General features: G+C 37.5%; 1 long non-coding RNA gene across 1 annotated transcript; it reads left to right on the top strand.

Annotated features, from left to right (window-relative positions):
• The first annotated feature begins 7739 nt into the window (after window positions 1-7739).
• LOC117197218 (uncharacterized) lies at window positions 7740-20657 on the top strand. Its single transcript, XR_004477756.2, has 4 exons — window positions 7740-12079; window positions 12248-12395; window positions 18368-18436; window positions 20480-20657. It is a non-coding gene; the product is annotated as an uncharacterized LOC117197218 (long non-coding RNA).
• The last annotated feature ends 568 nt before the right edge of the window (window positions 20658-21225 follow it).

The following is a 21225-nucleotide window of genomic DNA, read 5'->3' as shown; positions in this document are numbered from 1 at the left end:
TCATGCCACAGGGTTTCCCCAGTGATTGTCAAAAGGGCTAGATGATGCAATCTGGAAGAGCAGTGAAGTTAACTGTCTGGAAAACTTGGATCAATGGACTAGAAGAAGCCATTGGACAAATTCCTCTCCCTTCTCATGGGCTATTCTGAGGCATAGTTTTTCACCCTCCTGCCCAGAGAGGTACCATGTAGCTAAACAACTGTACTTGCCAAATTATCAGCAGTGTCTCTTCATGGCTTTTCATGAAACAGAAACCAAATGCTATACAGTAATTTATCAATTTGCATTTACTCCCAATCTCTGCTAGCCTTACTCCCTTACTCTCACCAGCCTAGATTGCCCCTTCTAATAAAGTAATAGATTTAATTTTTGCCTGAGCCTCTCTTTTCTAGAGAAGCCAGGTGGTTTAGTCTGTATTTGGTGAGGAAAGCAGATTCATTAAAGTATTACATGAATGAAGAGCTTTAATAAAGGAATTGGGGTTCACCCAAATATGGGAGTTGCTGGGGAAATAAAGGTCTGGAAGACCAGCAGAAGAGAATTAGAGAAACATTCACTAACTAGTTCGGCCCGAAATGTTCAAAGTACTCATGGCTTAGTTTGTAGAAATGTATATTTATTGAACATACCGCTTTTCTAATTTCCTTAATCTTTCTAGTAGCCCTTTGATTTAGCTGAAAGGCATCTCTTTAATTCCTTCAGAGGTTGTACGAAATAGGTGTATAGTTAGACCTTGCTTGGTCTTTTACTTGAGGCCATCATAATGGCAATACTCTGGATTTGTTCTTTGTCCTAAGGTTATATTTAATGATCAAACATTTGATTTGGTGAAAAACAATTTCATTTTCCAATCTAGGCTCTATATTCCCTCTCAATAATACTTACATTACCACTTCCTTATTTTTGAGCTTGTCTTAGAGTACCTTATAAATTGCAGTGAATAGCAGCCAGCTTATTCTTTCAAAATTCTGCCTCAAACTCTCACCAATGCCATGAGGGTATTAGGTACATCTCTGTCTTCCATGTTACTGCAGATGATAATTTTACCACACTTTTGCCTCCAAATACTGACATTTAAAAGACCCTAGTGTGGGGACCCCTTAACCAGTCTCAGCCGCCCAGCCACAACCCCCTGTGTCCAGTAACCTGGATGATAGAAACCAGCTCCACAGAGAGAAACAAAACAGTAAAATAAACCAGGAACAGTGCTTCACTGAAATGTTCCCTGAGTCATCAGCGCTGCAGACACAACATGGGATCATCAGCATCAGGTTCAAAAGTCAGGGCTCTGGGTCACAAAAAATGTGGCCCCTTACCACCTCCTCAGTGGAAAGAACTGTGTGTGTTTTCTTTAGGGTGATAGAAACAGCACACTGAAGCTGCAAACATTTAAATGCACACAGGCTGTTAAGGGTTGTAAACTTCTTGAATCCAGGCAGAGAAAACAACAGCCCCCAAAGGAGAAAAAGTTTACTCACCCATAAAGTTCATGAGTAAGAGAAATTTTTAATTTGTACGTTATTTATGACTGTGATTAACTACTTGGTCACCTGAATAAAAGGTTGTATAGAAAAAAAAAAAGACCCTAGTGAAAAGTTTGACTAAACACTCAATGAGCCTGCGATGAAGACCACCACCCATCAATAACACTTGGTGAAAGACGCCAAATTAGAAAGAGGTGGGGGAAATCCAAAGGAAACAGACAAGCAGAGAACGAAAGGAAAAAAAAGAACTAAATATCTTCAAAAAAAAGAAACTATATTGTATTCACAAAACAAGAATGGTATAGTATGAAAAAGAACAAGCACTAGACAAAAAAGAGATCCTGGGGAGACCTTCAAGATGGCAGAGGAGTAAGAGATGGAGATCACCTTCCTCCCCACAAATACATCAGAAATACCTCTACATGTGGAACAACTGCTACAGAACACCTACTGAATGCTGGCAGAAGACCTCAGACTTCCCAAAAGGGTCTTGGTGCTCCAACCAGGTGTCAGGCCTGTGCCTCTGAGGTGGGAGAGCCGAGTTCAGGACATTGGTCCACCAAGGACCTCCTGGCTCCACGTAATACCAAATGGCGAAAGCTCTCCCTGAGATCTCCATCTCAACACTAAGACCCAACTCCACTCAACAACCAGCAAGCCACAGTGCTGGATACCCTATGCCAAACAACTAGCAAGACAGGAACACAACCCCACCCATTAGCAGAGAGGCTGCCTAAAATCATAATAAGCCCACAGACACCCCAAAACACACCACTGGACCAGTCCTGCCCACCAGAAAGACAAGATCCAGCTTCATCCACCAGAACACAGGCACTAGTCCCCTCCACCAGGAAGCCTACAAAACACAATGAACCAACCTTAGCCACTAGGGGCAGACACCAAAAACAACGGGAACTATGAACCTGCAGCCTGCGAAAGGGAGACCCCAAACTCAGTAAGTTAAGCAAAATGAGAAGACAAACACACAGCAGATGAAGGAGCAAAGTAAAAACCCACCAGACCAAACAAATGAAGAGGAAATAAGCAGTCTGCCTGAAAAAGATTTCAGAAAAATGATAGTAAAGATGATCCAAAATCTTGGAAATACAATGGAGAAAGTACAAGAAACGTTTAACAAGGACCTAGAACTAAAGAGCAAACAAACAATGATGAACAACACAATAATGAAATTAAAAATTCTCTAGAAGGAATCAGTAGCAGAATAACTGAGGCAGAAGAACAGATAAGTGACCTGGAAGATAAAATAGTGCAAATAACTACTGCAGAGCAGAATAAATTTTAAAAAATTAAAGAATTGAGGACAGTCTTAGAGACCTCTGGGACAACATTAAATGCACCAACATTTGAATTATAGGGGTCGCAGACGAAGAAAACAAAAAGAAAGGGACTGGGAAAATATTTGAAGAGATTATAGTTGAAAACTTCCCTAATATGGGAAAGGAAATAGTCAATCACTCCAGGAAGCACAGAGAGTCCCATACAGGATAAATCCAAGGAGAAACACGCCAAGTCACATATTAATCAAACTATCAAAAATTAAATACAAAGAAAAAATATTAAAAGCAGCAAGGGAAAAGCAACAAATAACATACAAGGGAATCCCCATAAGGTTAACAGCTGATCTTTCAGCAGAAACTCTGCAAGCCAGAAGAGTGTGGCAGGGCATTTTTAAAGCGCTGAAAGGGAAAAGCCTACAACCAAGATCACTCTACCCAGCAAGGATCTCATTCGGATTCGACGGAGAAATTAAAACTTTTAGAGACAAGCAAAAGCTAAGAGAATTAAGCACCACCAAACCAGCTTTACAACAAATGCTAAAGGAACTTCTCTAGGCAGAAAACACAAGAGAAGGAAAAGACCTACAATAACAAACCTGAAACAAGAAAATGATAATAGGAACATATATATCGATAATTACCTTAAATGTAAATGGATTAAATGCTACAACCAAAAGACATAGACTGGCTGAATGGATACAAAAACAAGACCTGTATATATGCTGTCTACAAGAGACCCACTTCAGACCTAGGAACACATACAGACTGAAAATGAGGGGATGGAAAAAGATATTCCATGCAAATGGAAATCAAAAGAAAGCTGGAGTAGAAATTCTCATATCAGACAAAATAGACTTTAAAATAAAGACTATTACAAGAGACAAGGCCACTACATAATGATCAAGGGATCAATCCAAGAAGATACAACAATTGTAAATATATATGCACCTAGCATAGGAGCACCTCAAACATAAGGCAAATGCTAACAGCCATAAAAGGGGAAATCGACAGTAACACAATCATAGTAGGGGACTTTAACAGGCCACTTTCACCAATGGACAGATCATCCAAACTGAAAATAACTAAGGCAACACAAGCTTTATTTATTTTATTATTATTATTATTTAAATTTATTTATTTTATTTTATTTTTGGCTGTGTTGGGTCTTTGTTGCTACACACGGGCTTTTCTCTGTTGTGGTGAGTGGGGGCTACTCTTCATTGAGGTGTGTGGGCTTCTCTTGTTTTGGAGCACGGGCTTTTGGCGTGTGGGCTTCAGTATTTGTGGCTCACGGGCTCTGGAGCGGCAACACAAGCTTTAAATGACACATTGAACAAGATGGACTTAATTGATATTTATAGGACATTCCATTCAAAAACAACAGAATAAAAAAAAAACCACAACAGAATAGACTTTCTTCACAAGTGTTCATGGGTCATTCTCCAGGATAGATCATACCTTGGGTCAAATCAAGCCTTAGTAAATTTTTAAAAATTGAAATTGTATCACATATCTTTTCTGACCACAATGCTATGATACTAGATATCAGTAACAGGAAAAAAATCTATAAAAAATACAACACATGGAGGCTAAACAATACAGTACATAATAACCAAGAGCTCACTGAAGAAATCAAAGAGGAAATCAAAAAATACCTAGAAATAAATGACCATGAAAACATGACGACCCAAAACCTATGCGATGCAGCAAAAGCAGTTCTAAAAGGGAAGTTTATATCAATACAATCCTACCTCAAGAAACAAGAAACATCTCAAATAAACAACCTAATCTTACACCTAAAGCAATTAGAGAAAGAACAAGAAAACCCTAAAGTTAGCAGAAGGAAAGAAATGATAAAGATCACATCAGAAATAAATGAAAAAGAAATGAAGGAAATGATAGCAAGATAAATAAAACTAAAAGCTAGTTGTTTGAGAAGATTAAAAATATTGATAAACCATTAGCCAGACTCATCAAGAAAAAAATGGAGAAGACTCAAATCAATAGAATTAGAAATGAAAAAGGAGAAGTAACAACTGACACTGCAGAAATACAAAGGATCATGAGAGATTACTACAAGCAACTCTATGCCAATAAAATGGACAACCTGGAAGAAATGGACAAATTCTTACAAAAGCACAACCTTCTGAGACTGAACCAGGAAGAAATAGAAAATATAAACAGACCAATCACAAGCACGGAAAATGAGACTGTGATTAAAAATCTTCCAACAAACAAAAACCCAGGACCAGATGGCTTCACAAGTGAATTCTATCAAACATTTAGAGAAGAGCTAACACCTGTCCATCTCAAACTATTCCAAGATATAGCAGAGGCAGGAACACTCCCAAACTCATTCTACAAGGCCACCATCACTCTGATACCAAAACCAGAGAAAGATGTCACCAAAAAAGAAAACTACAGGCCAATATCACTGATGAACATAGATCCAAAAATCCTCAACAAAATACCAGCAAACAGAATCCAAAAGCACATTAAAAGAGTTATACACCATGATCAAGTGGGGTTTATCCCAGGAATGCAAGGATTCTTTAATATACAAAAATCAATCAATGTGATAGACCATATTAACAAACTGAAGAAGAAAACCATATCATCTCAATAGATGCAGAAGAAGCTTTTGACAAACTTCAACACCCATTTATGATAAAAACCCTGCAGAAAATAGGCATAGAGGGAACTTTCCTCAACATAATAAAGGCCACATATGACAAACCCACACCAACATGGTTCTCAATGGTGAGAAAACGAAACCATTCCTCTAAGATCAGGAGCAAGACAAAGTTGTCCACTCTCACCACTATTATTCAACATAGTTTTGGACGTTTTAGCCACAGCAATCACAGAAGAAAATGAAATAAAAGGAATCCAAATTGGAAAAAAAGAAGTTAAGCTGTCACTGTTTGCAGTTGACATGATACTATACATAGAGAATCCTAAAGATGCTACCAGAAAGCTACTAGAGCTAATCGTTGAATTTGATAAAGTAGCAAGTTACAAAATTAATGCACAGAAATCTCTTGCATTCCTATACACTAATGATGAAAAATCTGAAAGAGAAATTAAGGAAACACTCCCATTTACCGTTACAACAAAAACAATAAAATACCTAGGAATAAACCCACCTAAGGAGACAAAATACCTGTATGCAAAAAACTATAAGACACTGATGAAAGAAATTAAAGGTGATACAAACAGATGGAGAGGTATACCATGTTCTTGGATTGGAAGAATCAACATTGTGAAAATGAGTATACTACCCAAAGCAATCTACAGATTCAATGCAATCCCTATCAAACTACCAATGGCATTTTCCACAGAACTAGAATGAAAAATTTCACAATTTCTATGGAAACACAAAAAACTCCGAATAGCCAAAGCAATCTTGAGAAAGAAAAACAGAGCTGGAGGAATCAGGCTCCCTGACTTCAGACTATACTAGAAAGCTACAGTTATCAAGACAATATGGTACTGGCACAAAAGCAGAACTATAGATCAATGTAGCAGGATAGAAAGCCCAGAGATAAACCCATGCACATATGGTCACCTTATCTTTGATAAAGGGGGCAAGAATATACAATGGACAAAAGATAGCCTCTTCAGTAAGTGATGCTGGGAAAACTGGACAGCCACATATAAAAGAATGAAATTGGAACACTCCCTAACACTGTAGAGAAAAAAAAACTCAAAATGGATTAAAAACTTAAATATAAGGCCAGACACTATAAAACTCTTAGAGGAAAACATAGGCAGAATACTCTACGACATAAATCAGAGGAAGATCCTTTTTGACCCACCTCCTAGAGAATTGGAAATAAACAAAAAAAGTAAACAAATGGGACCGAATGAAACTTAAAACTTTTGCACAGCAAAGGAAACCATAAACAAGATGAAAAGACCACCCTCAGAATGGGAGAAAATATTTGCAAATAAAGCAACTGACAAAGGATTAATCTCCAAAATTTACAAGCAGCTCATGCAGGTCAATATCAAAAAACAAATAACCCAATCCAAAAATGGGCAGAAGACCTAAACAGACATTTCTCTAGAGAAGGTATACAGATTACCAACAAACACATGAAAGGATGCTCAACATCACTAATCATTAGAGTAATGCAAATCAAAACTACAATGAGGTGTCACCTCACACCAGTCAGAATGGCCATCATCAAAAAATCTACAAAGAAGAAATGCTGGAGAGAGTGTGGAGATAAGGGAACCCTCTTGCACTATTGGTGGGAATGTAAACTTACCCAGCCACTATGGAGAACAGTACGAAGGTTCCTTAAAAAACTAAAAATAGAACTACCATACAAGGCATATACCCTGAGAAAAGCATAATTCAAAAAAGTCATGTACTATGTTGTTCATTGCAGCTCTATTTACAATAGCCAGGACATGGAAGGACATGGAAGGACATGGAAGCCAGCTCTATTTACAAAAGCCAGGACATGGAAGCAACCTAAGTGTCCATTGACAGATGAATGGATAAAGAAGAGGTGGCGCATATATACCATGGAATATTACTCAGCCGTAAAAAGAAACGAAATTGAGTTATTTGTAGTGAGGTGTATGGACCTAGAGACTGTCATACAGAGTGAAGTAAGTCAGAAAGAGAAAAATAAATACCGTATGCTAGCACATATGTATGGAATCTAAAAAAAGAAAAAGATAAAGGTTTTGAAGAACCTAGGGGCAGAACAGGAATAAAGTCACAGAAGTAGAGAATGGACTTGAGGATATGGGGAGGGGGAAGCATAAGCTGGGACAAAGTGAGAGAGTGGAATGGACTTATATATACTACCAAAGGTAAAATAGATAGCAAGTGGGAAGCAGCCGCATAGCACAGTGAGATTAGCTCTGAGCTTTGTGACCACCTAGAGTGGTGGGATAGGGAGGGTGGGAGGGAGACCCAAGAGGGAGGAGATATGGGGAAAGAAAAGAAGGGAGAAACCAAAAGGGAGGAGAGGGCATCAAGAAAGCAGCAAAGGGAAATCCCAGGATTCAACAGAAATTTTTGGTTGCCTGCTACATGCCAGATTCTTTTCTAGGTAATGGATATAGCACATTAGGTAATAAGTGCTAAGAAGGAAAGTAAAGCAGAGTAAGAGACAAACAGTGACTGGTGCACTAAAGAGATGCTATTTTAAATAAGGTCATCTTGGAAAGCCTCAATAAGGTAGAATCGAGCAGAGACCTGAATGAAGGGAGAGAAAGTGAGTGTGCAGATAACACAAAGAATAGCATTCTGAGGAAAGGGAACAAGTATGTGCAGAGGCCCTGAGGCAACAATATAGTTGGCATGTTTGGGAAATAGGAAGGAGGCCAGTTTAGCTGGACCAACTTGTTGGAGAGGAAAAAGTGGTTGAGGACTGGATCATAGTGGAGTAGGGATAAGGGGTCACATCTTTAATGCTTTGGAGACCATGGTAGTTGTTTGGATTTTACTCTGAGTGAGATATGAAGCCATTGGAGGGTTTAAGCAAAGGAGTGACAAGATTTGACTTATATTTTTAAAGGATTATTCTGACTCATTTGTGAAAAATAGACTGTAAGAGGGTGAGGAGTTAAGTAGGAAGATTAATTAGAATACTATTTCAATAGTCCATGTGAAAGATGATACTTGCTTGGACAAGAGCAGTCATGATAATAAAAGAGTGGTAAGGAATGGTCAGATCCTGGATATATTTGAAGTTAGAGCCAAAGATGATTTGCAAATGGATTAGGTGCTCTGATAGATATGGAGATGTGCTGCCTTGATCCCCCTTCCAGGAAAGACTTGATGAACCTCAGGAAGTGTGGAGGACAGAAATTCTCCAGCTGTCAGCACTTCATCTGCAGCAGCTATAGAAAACACTTTACCTGAGGTCACATCTTCCCTAGATCTGAGGACCGAACACAATGGGGATGTAAAACCCTTGCCATTTCAGCCTAATGCATCACATTATGTCAGGCAAAACTCACTCCAGAGCTTCCTCCTTTGCAGCTTGACTTCTTCCTCTGCACAATCTGCTTCTTCCCCTTCCCTTGACAAGTGCTCTGTGATAAATATCTTGCAGCCCAAATTCCATCTCAGGATCTTCAAAGAACAGAACGGTGACAGTTGGTCCCAGTAGTGGTCTAAGATGCCCGTGAGGAACCCATCACATGTGGCACATGGAACATAAGGAGCCCCTGGCTCAAGGTGGCAGCTTTCACCAATGGTAAAATGAGAGTTCACCTGTGGAAGAGAATGAACTAGTGAGTGCAGGATATCAGGTACTTGAGACTCATGAAGGAACTCATAGAGTTAAGAATACCAGAATTGGATGGCTAAGTACCACTGATGCTCTACAGAAAGTGGGCCTCTTTAGTTGCACACAAAGCTTGTCCAGAACTGAGTAGTCTGAGTGGCTGAACTGGCGATTGTCCTAGGAGAAGAAATATTGGAAGATCAACCACAGGAAGTCTGAAATAGAGGCCTATGGATGGACATATTGGCACTGAGCGTGAGCATGAACAGTGAAGGTCTTTGTATCCCATGTAACACCCACCAGAGAGCATCCACTACTGAAGAGGCACTAAACAATAAAGAAGACTGAATAAATTGCCCAGTTGACATCATCTGCCTCAGTCATTGGCCAACTGGTGCTGGCCCTTGGGCATATGAATGGAGTGTCCACTGGAGAAGGGATGAAGACAGAGTGTGGGTTCAACTGATCAAGGCTAATTTAGCTTCTGCTGCTTCTGAATGCCCAAACTGCCAGCAATAGAGAGCAACACTGAGCTCCCGATATGACACCATTCCTTGAGACCAAGTGTCAAGTTGGCTACGTTAGGCCCCTTCCATCCTGGAGTGACCACCTGTTTCTTGTTACGGGAGTAGACACATATTCCAGATATGGGGTTGCTTTTCCTACCCAAAGAGCCTCAGCCAGTACCACCATCTGAGTGTTATGTAATATTAGATTCACTAGCATGAGATCTCACATAATGTCACATCAAACCAGGGAACCTGTTTTGCAAAAAAAGGAAGTGCAGGAGTGGACCCTTATCCACAGGATCCACTGATAATGTCACGTATCTCACCACCCAGAAACTGCCAGCTTGATAGGGCCTCGGAGCAACCTGCTGAAGATACAGCTGAATGCCAGTTCAGAGGCAATACTCTGAAAGAGTGAGATGCCATACTCCAAGATGTATTATATGCATTGGATCAAAGATATTTGTATGGCACTGTGCCTCCGTACAAAAAATATGGGTCTAGGAGCCAAGGGGTGAAAGCAGAAGTGTCCCTAGCCCTTACAATCACTTCTAAGGACCCTTAAAGTGCTATTTATGTTTCCTGTCTTCACAACTCTGAACTCTGCATATTGAGAGGTCTTGGTCCCTAAAAGGGATACACTTCTAAGAAATAGAGCAAAAATTCCATTTAAATATAAGCTGCAGCTGCTACCTGGGTACTTTGGGCTCCTTGTGCCCAGAGACCAGCAGGCAAGAAAAGGGGACACCTTCTTGCCAGGGATAATTGACTCTGATCATCAGAAGGAGATAGGGATCCTGTTACACTCACCATTAAGGTAGGAAAGAGTAAATATGGAGCCCACTTAACAAATTGTGAATATAAAGAGAAGGTATAGCAATTCCATCCTGATAAATGCATGATGGCAGAAACTCAGACCCCTCAGGGAATGAGGGTCTAGGTCACAACACCAGGTAAGCCAACAACAGCAGCAGAGGTGGTAGTGGAGGGTGAGGGAAATCTAGAATTGATAGTGGAGGGGGGAGATGACAAGTATTCTACAGCCTTACTACAGCAGTAGGGACTGTAGTTTGTCCCACTAACCTCTATCTTCTAAGTTCCCCTCAGGAAAAGAGGCCCCTTCACTCTTGTAGGAGCTGCTTCCTAAACATACATGGAGAAATAGACCTATATGAAGCAAGGGGTGGATTGTGGTAAGCAAAGAGATATGCTGTCCAGATTCATCTTCAAGAAAGGGCTTGCTGAATGAGGTCAGCAACCTCCAGCTTCCAGTTTCTTCACAGTCTAGCTCAACTGCAGAGAGCCACTTTGCTTCAGGTCCTGCCCTTCCTACATTTGGTGACTGAGTGAGATCAGCTGCATGCAGCTGCAGAAGTGACCCCAGCACACATGGGGAGCAAAAAATATAAACAAACAGTGAATTAAGAGAATTTATAAATGATTGTTATTATTTTAAAACACTACATTTTTGGGGGTGATTTGTTATTCAGCAACAGATAGAGAAATTGGCATCTGGAGTAGCATGTAATCTTAACAAAATGCAGAAACATATGGTACTGGCTTTAAGACTAGATAGCAGGTTGGGGATTGGAAGAGTGTCAAGAAGACTGCTAGTGGAGGCTGAAAGGTGATTGTGGTAGACGGAATAATGCTCCCCTACCTCAAGATATCCACATCCTAATCCCCAGAAACTATGGATATGTTACCTTACATGGTAAAAGGGACTTGGCAGATGTGATTAAGGTTCTTGAGATGTAGAGGTTACCTTGGGTTATCCAGATGGGCCAATATAAACACAAGGGTCCTTAAAGTGGAAGAGGGATACATAAGAGGAGGTCAGAGTGATACGAAATTAAGACTCTGTTGCTGGCTTTGCAGATGGGCGAGGGGAACCACAAGCCAAAGACTGTGGGCAGCCTCTAGAAGCTGGAAGAGGCAAGGGAACATATTCTTCTCTAAGAGCCTCCAGAAAGGAATATTGTTCAGCCAACATCTTGATTTTATTCCTGTGAGATCAGTGTTGTGCTTCTAACCTACAGAACTATATAATAATAAATTTGTGTTGGTTAAGCCTGCTAAGTTTCGTGTTATACTACACAAGCAGGAGAAACATAATACAGGTGGTTAGAAGGCTATTAGCCTTGAAGAATAGTAAACAGACTCTTAGTAGAGGGTGGAAAAAGTCAGTAAGGAAATTATTAAATGGGGGAAAATGTAGGACCTGAGTTATATGGTAACAGAATGCTTGGCAATACTTCTGCCTGCCATAACAAAGAACATAGAAAGTGAACTTGGTGAGTTTATAGATCTCTTAAGGAGATTTCCAGGCAGAGTGATGAAAGTACCAATTAACTTTGTACAGCTACGGATGATAATGTACAAGAAGAGAGAAATGAGCTAACGAAGGAACTGTTCAATTTAAAAGAAGAGTTTAAAGGAAATATTTCCAACCCAGTGCTTTCCTTTTCTTAGGAAAAAGGAAGAATGACTGGCGGGCAGAGCCAGAATCCCAGAGGGAGGAGCCAAGAAGCAAGGTGAGGGATGGATTAGGAAATCACCACTAAAGGGATGAACAGAACCACAATCAAAGACTATCCGTTGCCTTTAGTGTAGAGGCCCTCAACAACAATTGTAGTTTTGTGTCTCCCGTTTCCCTGACCCCCTTTCTGACTGGGAGTGTTTGTGTGGTTTTTCTATCCTAGAAAATCTGGACTGAGAGAAGCCACCCCCAAGTAGCTGCACCTGAGGAACAATACCTGAGGCATTTTCTCCACATCTGGACCTGATTTAGATGATAAGAGATTGAACTTAAACTAATGTCATCATGGGACGAGACTTTTAGGGTACGGGGTGAGTATAGTTTTGCATGTAGGTGGGACAAGAATTGTGGCCAGATGGTGGACTATGATAGTTGTCAAAGATGGCCCCCAAATAATTCTTCCCCTCCCCGTACAAGCATACCACTCTTCTCTTCGAGGAGTGGGGTCCATTTTCCTTCCCCTTCAATCTAGGCCGGCCTTGTAACTTACTTTGACCAATAAAATGTGGTGAAAATAAGGCCTGACAGTTTCCATTTTCATGCTGCTGGAGTCCTGAGCCATCATGCTAGAATTCCATGCTATCCTGCTGGAGAGAAGGATCACATGGGGAATCCCTAGAGATACCACATGGAGAGAAAGGCCATATAGGGAAGAAATGAGATGCCCCAATCAATCACATTTTCAAGGCCTCAGACAAGTGAGAGAGGTCTTCTTGAACCTTCTAGCTCAGCTTAGCAACCATCTGAATACAGCCATGTGAGTGATTCCAGCTGACACCATTTGAAACAGAAGAATGACCAGTCAATCCACAGAAACATGAGAAATTTTAAAATCATTTGTTTTAAGCCAGTAAGTTTTGGGATTTTTTTTATGTGGCAATAGATAATTGATACAGAAATAATTTTGTTTGCAGAGGAGAGCTTAAGAGAAAAAGACTTAAGAAGAAAAGACTTGTAGAGAATTGGGGGGACAGACTTTTCCTTTTGAACTGCTTCTCCTTTAGTTGACTGATGGTATCTTCATCAATATAATTTTCTTAAAAATTGTGTGAGCCTTATTTAGCAAATTAGTCCACCCCATTAGACAAAAGCCACTTCCATAAATCTCTTCTAGGCAGGCCCCTCCTACCTTGGGCTGAGAATCCAAGTGCTGTAGAAAATGCCCACAGTATTTATTCTGTATCCTTCAGGGCCTATGAGGCATTGCTTGACATCATTCTAAAATCTTAAAGGGTCTTACAGCCTCTAATTTATTATAACCCTGATACTGTGTTTTATTGTTGGCACTTTGGGCCTTTGTCTTTGCCCCAAGATCATTTATGACATTGAAAATATTTTTCTGGCTGATAAAGATGGGAATAAAAAATGGTAGAGAATACTTCTTAGGCTTCTGGATGTGCTAAGAGTTTATAAGAGATGACATCTACATATTTTACTTTCCTCTCTAGACTCATCATAAAAAGCTTTGAAAATTTAATACTACTTTTTTAAGCTTGAATATAAGTTAAACTTAGAGGTAATATCTATTTTGTTATTAAGTATATTATAAATATTTATGTTATTGTAATACAGTACAGTCATAACAAGCATCCATGAGCATTTAACAAACAACTGTTAATTTCTGAAGCAGAGAAGAACATGAGTGAAAGTTCTGGTTAAATTTTTAGAGTGAAAGCTAACTATTTATTACTTAAGAAATAATTTATGTTTGATTATCCTGTATGAAAGTGTTGATACCAACTGGTTCTCTGCTGGGAGTTCAAAAAACAACTCAAATATGTATAAAAGAATATTTATCTTATTTCCTCTTGACACCAATAACAATGTTTACAATCTTATTATCAAGGGCAATGGTTTCTTTTAACACATGTATATCCTTGACAATGCTGCAAATAGACTCAAATTTTCTAATTATTGATGGCTCCTTTTTCTTTAATTGATTACATATTTGGAATTTTATACTATCCTGAATCTGAGAAAAATTGCTTTGTTAACCTCAGGGATTTTTTAAGTCTAAGTATAATGGATTGTAAAGATAATGGAATTTTTTAAAGTCTAGATTTCTTCCATTCTCAGAGAAGATTATCTAATCTTTTTATAACTTACTATAGAGGATTTTTTTTCACAGTGATATGTTATTAAATGTTTGCTATTGTAACCTTTTTTTCCTCCAGTTTCTCAAGCAAACATTTCACAAACGCTTTAGGAAACTCTAGAGAAACTTTTAATAATTTAACACACAATAAATTCTGATTTTAAAGCACTTAGGAAGGAAGGAAGGAAGGGAAGGAAGGAAGGAAGGAAGGAAGGAAGGAAGGAAGGGGAGACAATACATTGAACCAAGTAGCCTAATGTTTTATAATCTTAGGGGAAAAAATTCCTTTTTCTCCTTTCAAGACACATTTCCCTGAGAACATGTTTTTTGTGTTTAAAAAACAGAAGTCTTTGTTACTTTTGGAAAATACTTTTGTAAAGTTAAAAATATTTTCCAAATTTAAGTCTGGACACCTCAATTTATTTTCACAATGGGAAATGAAAATAAATGAGGAGCTATTCCAAAAGTAAATTAATTTTACTTCTCAGATGAAATCAATGTATAGAGATATTTAAAACTGGAACATGGTATCTTGAGAAGTCCAAGCTATCCTTCTAGAGATGTGGCAGATCCTTGGAGGCAGGCACTACGTGGAAAGAAATGCTACACAGGGAATAACTGAAATGCCCCAGTCAATAACACCAAAGCCCCACACACATGAGAGAGACCTTCTTGAACTTTCTTGCTCAGCTTAGCCACCAGCTGAATGCAGCCATAACAGCAAACCCACCTAACATCACTTGAAGCAGCTATAGAAAATAGTTTAACTGGATACCACATATCCTCTATATTAATCAACCAGATAGCTGACTGAATTTTTTTCAATGCCTAGTCAGTGATTCTGTCATATATGAAAGTAGCCATACTTGAAAGCCTTAACTCTAAACAAGAAAAACAAAGGTTTACTAATCATTGCTTTTACCCCCAAGGTTGCTAACATTAGGTCTTTACATTTAATGTGCACTTTAAAAATAATGAGTAGCATATTGCTTATTGAAGTGCGTTTGCAAATTGCTGACAATCACCTTTTTATAACCATTTATTAGAAACAACAAGAAATATTTGCTATTTCAAATTTCAGTTCACTAAAGAGCATGGCATAGTTTATATATCATTCTATATAAAAGATTTTACTTATGGGTTGGTGGACAACTGACCATAATTAAATGATAACCAACTAGTTTTTTAGGGGCAGTGAATTTGGATAAAGAGTTGCTCCTTTTTCTACCTATCTATATTAAGATCTTTTTTCCCAGGTGCAATGGATTGAATGTTTCTGTCCCCACCCCCAGCTCCCCTCAAATTCATATGTTGAAATCCTGATCCCCAGTGTGATGGTGTTAGGAATGGGGGCCTCTCGGAGGTGATTAGGTCATGAGAATGGAATTCTCATGAATGGGACTCCGTGCCCTTATAAGAAAAGAAACCAGAGAGATAATCTCTCCTTACTCTCCTCACATTGGTCAGAACTATACTATATGCACACCCCGAACTAATCATCAGCAAGGGCAGCCCAATCAGTATTTGCCTTTAAACTGGATTGACTTCATTGAAGGGATATATTATTTGAAGTCACTTCTGAATGAAGTTTTTAAGCAAAGAATTAAGGAGGAAGGGGACGGGTATTGGGTAAAATAATATTTTTCAAATTTTAGATCGCAACCCATTAGTGGATCGTGAAAGCAATTTAATGGAGAGTAATTGACATTAAAAAATTAAATAAAATGGAATAAAATAAGTAGAAATAATAAGCTCATCATACTTAGTTGGCACTAACGTGGTTTACGAAATTTATGAGTTATCTGTGTGTATATTCGGTCATGATGTAAAATGAATTTCTTAGTACAGATCAGAGTTTGAAAGCCACTTGAGTAGACAGCCAGCTGTGTCTGCTATACACAATCCCCACTGGTCTTCTGAAAATTGGTTAAAAAGGAATAGCTGCGTCCAGTGATCCTCCCCTACAAGATATAATGAGGCTCACCAGACAAAAGAGATCCAAGAGTAAAAACTAAAATATGTGAACTCTTTAAAATACATGGGCTTATATAATTATGTAAGGACAGACTAGATAATAATAAAAAGTGCCATCTAATGAGAAATCATGCACCTGGAATTTTACATACTATCTCTTTTAATTTTCTCAACAATACATCTCTTCTAATACAACTCAATGTTATGTATTATTCTCATTTTAAGGTTAGAAAAAACAGCCAAACAAAGCTCAAAGAGGTTAAATAATTTACTGTGTAAGTCACATAGCAAATAAGTGAGAGAACTTGGATTTAAACTTAAGTCTTTCTGATTAAAAAAAGCTAAAGCTTATTGACTACATTAATTTACCTCCCCAATGCTCACATGCTTCCAAACTATCACTGTAACAGCAGTTTTATTCTATGGAACAATGACAGTGTTAACTTAAAATCACTCTAAAATTATGCAAACAAAAGCAACCATATAAAGGAAGGAAATAAAAAACCATAGATTTCAAAATAATTAAGGCTTTTCTCTTGGTGATTTCAAAGTGAGTCATTGACTGTCTTCCTTATTTCTAGTTGAAATTTTCCATTCAGTGCAAGAATAGTGATTTATGATGAATATCTTCTGATTATAGACCACAAGCCAAATAAGTGTTTGTGTTGAAATAAAAAGAAATCTTTTTCTAAACATCTTTATTGGAGTATAATTGCTTTACAGTGGTGTGTTAGTTTCTTCTGTATAACAAAGTGAATCAGCTATATGCATAGGTATATCCCCATATCCCCTCCCTCTTGCGTCTCCCTCCCACCCTCCTTATTCCACTCCTCTAGGTGGTCACAAAGCACCGAACTGATCTCCCTGTGCCATGCAGCTGCTTCCCACTAGCTATCTATTTTACATTTGGTAGTGTATATAGGTCAATGCTACTCTCTCACTTCGTCCCAGCTTACCCTTCCCCCTCCCCATGTCCTCAAGTCCATTCTCTAGTAGGTCTGTGTCTTTATTCCTGTCTTGCCCCTAGGTTCATTAGAACCAGTTTTTTTTTTAGATTCCATGTATATGTGTTAACATATGGTATTTGTTTTTCTCTTTCTGACTTACTTCCCTCTGTATGACAGACTCTAGGTCCATCCACCTCACCACAAATAACTCAATTTCATTTCTGAAATAAAAAGAAATCTTAAGTACAATTTTTATATATAAAGCAACCATTTTCTCTATATCAAGAGATGAACTGGTTATATATTTAGCATTTTAAGCTCTTATTTCATTTTTTTTATTTATAGATTTATAGACCATTTGTCTGCTTGAACAGTTGGATACAAATAGTTTTATTACTGAGTGCTTTAAGATGAATGATGTTTGCGTCTTGGTGCCTCAAAGAAAGACCTTAAACCTTCTCTGTTTCACCCACTAAAATAGAATATGTGCTATAGCTATTAAAAAGAACTGCAGTTTTATGAATATAATAATGCAAAAGTAAAATTAATCACAAATAACCAATAAATATGTGATAACTTCATGAAAGATGTATTCCTATCTAACAAGAAATACTGTGGTTTCTCATTCTAAATGGAGGGTTGGAATGGATGTATAATGCTAATATTTGAAGACCTAATCTCCTGCTATTATTAGCAATGTTATTCTTGAGAATTTTTCTTCCTTATTTGTGTTGAAAGATGAATAAATTCAATGTACGTAAGATCATTAAGACAATGCAAATAGAATGTAATTTTTCAATATTTCTGATATACGTTAATTGACCCAAATGTACAGAGCATATTATATATGAGTTATAGGAAACTAACATTCTACTAGAAGCTTAAGGTAGACTATTCATTATAATGTTTTAAGCCTAGCTTCTAGCTATCTTCTAGCTACCTAGCTTATTCTCAGCTGCTACTGTCCATGAGTAATTGTTATACTTTGGAGTATATCAGACCATGTTAATAACACCCAGAAGAACATATTTTGAAATGTAAATTTATTGAAAAACAAAAATAGAATACATTTGAAAGCTAAATTGAACACTTATTCAACAAATATTTATTGACCATCCTCTATATGCCACTATGCTTGTGACTGTTTTTTAAATTTTTGACTTCCAAATGTTCATTGCTAGTATTTAGAAATGTGCTTTGTTTTGTGTATTGGACTTCTATCCTGTGAATTTGCTAAACTCACCTTTTTTTTTTTTTTTTTTTTTAGGTTTCTTGGGCTTCTACATAGACAGCTCTATCATCTGTGAATAGAGACTGTTTTGTTTCTTCCTTCCCAGTAAGTATGCTTTTTATTTCTTTTCTCTAGTTTCGATATCAAGGTAATATTGGCTTCCTAAAATGAGTTGAGAAGTGTTCCCTCCTCTTGTGTTTTATGAAAGAACTTGTATAGATTTTTATTCTTTCTTTCTTAAATGTTTGGTAGAATTGACCAATGAAACCATCCAGGCCGGAATTTTCCATTTTTGGAAAGTTTATAAGTGAAATTCAATGAATAGTTATAGGAAAATTAACTATTTTTTTTTAATGAGTTTTGACAGTTTACCTCTTTCAAAAATTGGTCCAAATCATCTGAGTTGTATAATTTACGGGCAGTGAGTTGCTTGTAGGATTCTCTTATTACCCTTTTAATGTCTGTAAGGTTTATGGTCTTCTATTTTTTCTTGATCAATCTAGATAGTGGTTTATCAATTTTATCAATCTTTCAAAGAATAAACTTTTTTTACCTTGATTTCCTCTAATTTTTATTTAACCAATTCTATTGACTTATGCTTTTATATTTATCATTTCTTTTTTTTTTTTTTTGCTTACTTTGAGTTCAATTTGCTTTTTTTCCTGGTATTTTCACGTTAAAACTTAGATTATTGATTTCACATCCTTCTTCTTTTCCAGTGTAAGCATTTAATGCTATAAATTTCCTTCTGAGCACTGCTGTAGCTGCATCCCATAAGTTTTGATATGTTTTTTTTTCATTTTCAGTCAGTTCAAAATAATTTCTGATTTTCTTTGAGACTTCCTATTTGACCCATGAATTATTTAAAAGTGTGCCATTTAATTTTCAAACATTTGGAAATTTTCTAGAAAGTAATTGATTTCCAATGTAATTCCTTTTGATCAGAGAACAAATTATTATTGTTCAATTATTTTGAATTTGTTATGATTTGCATAGTGGCCCAGGATTTGATCTATCATCATGAATTTCCATGTGCACTTGAAAGAAATGTATATTCTACTGTTGTTGGAGTTTCCTTTAAGTGTTAAGCAGGTTAAGTTGATTGATAGTGTTGCTCAAGTGTTCTGTAATCAGTAGGAGAGATAGGATGTAGTTGGCTTACTCCATCTTGGCCAGCAGTGGAAATTTAGGTTGGATTTTGAACCCAGATTTTTCTGACTGATAAATTGGTATTCTTTTCATTATGCCATAATGAAATATTCAGGATCTCTAAAAGCTCTAAAAACCCCTTATTTATTATGCAATGTAATTCTTGATCCTAATAAATTCATTTTTATGCAGCAAGTAAATTTTATTTTTGCTTTAAAGGGAAATATCAAAACCTACTTAGGAAATGAACAAGTTTTCCTTGTTCTTTGAATACACTTTAAACTTTTTATTAAGTTGTTCCTTGCATACAGGCTTTGCATATATTTATGCAAATTTTAAAGGCATGCCCTTCTGACTATCTCTTGCAAAGGATAATAGCTGGATTCATTTCCTTTTAGAGTCAAAGAGTTACTTCTTAGCTTTATAGGGAAAACTGAAGCATAGTGAAGGAAAGATATCTACTAAACCACTGAATCAGGTGTTGAATTTGAGCTTTTATTTTCTTCTGGCTGATCACTCTACTGTGTTTTCTTCCATTCATGGTGAATTAGACAGGCAGGTTAGAGCAGTGTTTCTCAGTATTAAAAAAAATAAAGAAAGAAAAAAGAAAAAGAAAAGAAACAACAACAAAACTGTTCCCCTTTCACAAATACAAATATCCCAAACTCTCCTTCTACTACATTTACATTTTCTAAATAAATGAACATTTTGACTTAAAGAAAATTTTAAATAATAACTTTAGATTAAAAAAAATTCCCCGTGTTTCTCTCTCCTGAGATTCATATACACTACTTATATTGAAAGTGCAAATCATTTCTCCGTGCTAGATTCATCTATACCTGTTCATCTGGGGATCCTTTGGCAGTCTTCTAGTTTTCTTCAAAGTCTTGTTCACCCTAACTGGTCAAACTGTGGCCCATCTGTATATCTAGAAATAGAGCAGGCTCCACTACCATAGACGGTCTCCTCCCTTTACCCCTGTAAACCCATGCCTTCCAGATAGCAGCGGGACACAAAGATGCCAACCAGTCCATACAGAAGTATGCAGAGGAATCACCTGTGTCACAGCCCATGAGGACAACCAGTGACAGGTCAGAGATGGTTGGCCAACGGCTAAAGGCCAAGCAAATGCCCTGGGGCAGGGTAGGCATACCAGCAGGTCACTAGTAATGATAAACTTTCTCCTTTGCTGTTTGTTATAGTAGTGAAACCATATCTGGGTCTGCTACCAAGTCTGCCATCATTTAAACAAAGCCTGCAGATAGACTACCAGACAAGTCTATTTTTTAATGGGTACCTTCCCTAACATACTTATAATAATGGGAAAAATTAATAGGACGTATTATATCAATGGGTCATACTAACCTCTCTCTTCTTTTTCTAAGTTCTTTTTAATTCTTGGGTATATTGGCTGTGGGATGATGTGGGATATTTTTAAGGATTTTTCCTAAGATTTCTACAGTGTTATATAAAGCATGAGGAAGGGTTATAGGGGTATGGAGAAAGAAAGGCAGTAATAAAAATAAAAGAGAGGGAGTGAGCAAGAGAATGGGCCAGGATGAGAATGAGAGTGTGCATGAAACTAAAGGCTTGGCATGTTTTAAGCCTGAGATCAACACTATTTCTTAATTGAGCTTCTTGCTTCCATTTTCATTCTCCTCTAATTGAGCTTCTTTTATGCCAGAGTCAATCCTTAAACTGCAAATCTAACCATATTGGCCCTTTGCTTAAAACTCTTTAGAAGA

Source organism: Orcinus orca, chromosome 2 (genome assembly GCF_937001465.1).
Source record: "Orcinus orca chromosome 2, mOrcOrc1.1, whole genome shotgun sequence".
In the NCBI taxonomy this organism is placed as follows: domain Eukaryota; kingdom Metazoa; phylum Chordata; class Mammalia; order Artiodactyla; family Delphinidae; genus Orcinus; species Orcinus orca.
The sequence above is the reverse complement of the archived record's forward strand: the minus strand, read 5'-3'. Positions and strand labels throughout refer to the sequence as shown.